The sequence below is a fragment of the Solanum tuberosum genome, unplaced genomic scaffold, assembly GCF_000226075.1.
Source record: "Solanum tuberosum cultivar DM 1-3 516 R44 unplaced genomic scaffold, SolTub_3.0 scf00029, whole genome shotgun sequence".
Lineage (NCBI taxonomy): Eukaryota > Viridiplantae > Streptophyta > Magnoliopsida > Solanales > Solanaceae > Solanum > Solanum tuberosum.
Genome location: NW_006238955.1, coordinates 1,391,176 through 1,394,818, shown reverse-complemented (window position 1 = coordinate 1,394,818; position 3,643 = coordinate 1,391,176).

The following is a 3,643-nucleotide window of genomic DNA, read 5'->3' as shown; positions in this document are numbered from 1 at the left end:
TATGAAAAAGTGGGTAATGAATGGGAAAACTTGGCGTCCTTGGCGCTCTGAGAGGCGCGGAGCGCCAGCCGTCAAGCTTCAAAGGGGCCTGCTGGGCGCTCTGCTAGGCACGCCGCCCCAAGGGCTGGACTTCAGAGTCCCTTTTGGGGCGCGCTGGCTGGCGCGACGCCCCAACCCTTTTCCCCGAAAACTCGACTTTTCTCCTTCAATTTTCCAACTCTAAACCTCCTTAACTTCAAAGGTTCCAGCCCCAAACACTTAGAATCATAAAGACCCTTAATATACAATAGATTCAACTCGAAAATACAACTGGAAACATGTCCCAAATCAACAAGAACTTCAACACAATCACAAGACTTCAACAACCACAACAACAATGCTTCAACAAACACAACCAAATGTTTTCTCATAAATTAACACGAGTTTGGCGTGTGGGGGAATGAACCAACCCAACACTATGATCTCACATACCTTAATAGGGATCACCCCCAACGAAATCCACGATGATCTTGACAAATCCTTGCTTCTTCTTCTCTTTCTCCTCTTCTTTCCTTCTCTCAAGAACCTTAACTCTCACTTTTAAAAGGGAAGAACTGATTTAAAATCAGTCTAAAACCTGACTATATCCAAAAGAAATGGCTACGGAAAAGACCAAAATACCCTTACAAAATGGGACTAAACTGCCCTGCCAATAGCCCAACTTCCAAAGGGCATAACTCACTCATACGAACTCGGAATCGAGCAAACTCGATGGCATTGGAAGGAACATCTCAAGGGCTTTCCAAAAATAACTGGAAATATACCTAAATCATCATGAGCTAGGAGTTATGACTGTTCAAAGTTGGCCAAAAACTCACTTTTTCCCATACTTAACCAAATTTCCAGATTTTAAATTCTTTCCAAAAAATTAACTATTTCCAATTTCCAGTTTCTTCATAGCTATTTCAAATTGCCGGATGTTACACACTCGTGATCCTAGGTCCCGTGTCCGCGTCCTCGGGGTAGCTTCGGGGCGTGACAGATAACCTTAAGAGGACAGGCTACTGGTGACCTTTTTTTTATTGATATTATTTTTCTATTTTGTTGGTTAAGTTTGTTTACAAAATTGAGTAAAGTTCAAAAAAATATTACTAAAGAAATATCACTTTCTCCCCATATTTAAATTTTGAATGTATTTTGAAATGTTTCAATGAAAGCCGGTCATTTTGGTCTCAAAATTCAAGTAACTCTATGACAATCTGTAAATCATTTAAAAGCACTTGACCACTGTTCTTTCAATTTATATTTAATTACTAAAAATCTTTAATTTAGTAATATTAATTATATTTCAAAACATTGTATACTATATAATATGATACACACGTGTAACTCATGTGCTGTGAAACTAGTATATTTAATAATAGCGAACAACCAGAATATTTGATGGAAGAATAGGGAATCATTATCCTGTCTTATACATATTTATTAATCCCTCCTTGTTTGGAACAGATGTAATCGTAGTTATATTCTAATACTTCCTTGAAGATTAGGCACTCCTCAATCTAAGCCGTAAATAGTGACATTCACTAACCTCTTTCTTTCCCTGTAGTGCTTGAACGGACTTTCAAGAAATTACACTTACATGTCAGGAAATTATATACTCTATTTCATCTTCTATTTTCATGGTTTTCTAAGAGAACAGACTATATGTCTTAGGAAGGATGTAATAGAATTTATCATCTACGAGATAACCCATTTTCCATTACATAAAAATAAAATTATTATCATCAAACAGAGGGTTCTCAACATATGATTTTTAGCTTTTAACTTATAAATCTGGAATGTTTTATCAGACTCATAAGGCAGGATTAAATAGTCATGGTGACAAATGTTCCTAATAATTTGTGATTTTCCTTCCAGATTCTAGAGATACGTGAGGTATTTTTTTCCCAAAGTTGGAGCAGCATGATCAATACTTGTAATATGCAGCAGTTTCCCAAAATAAAAATGTTTTATTCAGATTCAAAATGCATATAGGGAAACCCTGAGAAGATAAATCTCAATCAAGTTAGGCATGTTCAAGTGGTTGAACATTTCCACCATTAATTGGTAGGCTGGTTTGAGTGTACGTTGGAGGGTTAGTGAGAACACTGTTGATCCTCTTAATAGGGTTGTGGGATGTTAAAAAAAAAGTCGATTCTTAACTACTCCTTGAATCTTCTCTTGGGTCATTTAGAGAAAGAATTAGAAGCTAATCCTGAACTTAAGTCTCATTTAAAACATTGCAAGAACTAAAAGATATATAATTGAACTTGAACTAACTGATACCTTCGATAATAAATCTCCTGACCACATCCAACTTTGCAGCAATATATGAAAGATGAGTAGTCTGTGATCAAAATGATCAATAAACTCAGATGGTCAATGAATATATCCTCTTCTCACTTTGTATCAGTTCTGAGCCAATAAAGAAAATCACACCAATAAGCAAGTGGATTACCAAAGGAAAAAAAATAGAAATAAGTTCTCAGTTGGATTTCATCGCTGCGATGAAAGTATATCAAGCTAAGTAAACCTGAAGGTGTATTCAGTAACTGTAACTCTGTGGTTTTTGACCAAAGAAAATTCAAGTAAGAATGCAACTAACATAAATCCAGTCCTATTAAAAAATATTTGGAACAAAATAAAAACATCACATATGAAGATGCTTGATTGATAAAACAAATTTTGAATAGAAGATCTCCCAAACATCTTCCCCTGGTAATGCTAAAATCTTTCATTTATAGGAGTTCATCACTTGAAATGTGCAGAAGTTGAAAAAAAGAAAAAGAAGTTTTTATTCAAAATGCATATAGGAAACCACGTCTATTACAATATTTAACTATGCCCTCAATCTCCCATAAATGACCGATTAAGTCATGTTTGAATAGAAAGTAATCATGATTAAAGATAGTGAAGGGCTAAAAGCCAAGTCTATTACACTTCTTCTTCTTCTTATAAATGACCGATTAAGTCATGTTTGAATAGAAAGTAATCATGATTGAAGATAGTGACGGGTTGATTCTTCTTCTTCTTCTTCTTCTCCTTCTGCTTCTCCCTCTCCCTCTCCCTCTCCCTCTTCCTCCTCTTCCTCTTCCTCTTCGTCCTCTTCTTCTTCTTCTTCTTCTTCTCTCTCCCTCTCCCTCTCCCTCTCCTTCTTCTTCTCCCTCTTCTTCTTCTTCTTCTTCATCATCATCTTCTTCTCCTTCTTCTTCTTCTTCTCCTTCTCCTTCTCCTTCTCCTTCTCCCTCTCTCTCTCCCTCTCCTTCTCCCTCTCCCTCTCCCTCTCCCTCTTCCTCTTCCTCTTCTTCCTCTTCCTCTTCGTCCTCTTCTTCTTCTCTCCCTCTCCCTCTCCCTCTCCCTCTTCCTCTCCCTCCCTCTCCCTCTCCTTCTCCCTCTCCCTCCCCCTCTCCCTCTCCTTCTTCCTCTTCCTCCTCTTCCTCCTCTTCCTCTTCGTCCTCTTTCTCTTCGTCCTCCTCTTCTTCTTCTTTTTTCTCTCTCTCTCTCCCTCTCCCTCTCCCTCTCCCTCTCTTTCTCCTTCTTCTTCTTCTTCTTCTCCCTCTCCATCTCCCTCTCCCTCTCCCTCTTCCTCTTCTTCTTCTTCTTCTTCTTCTTCCTCTTCTTC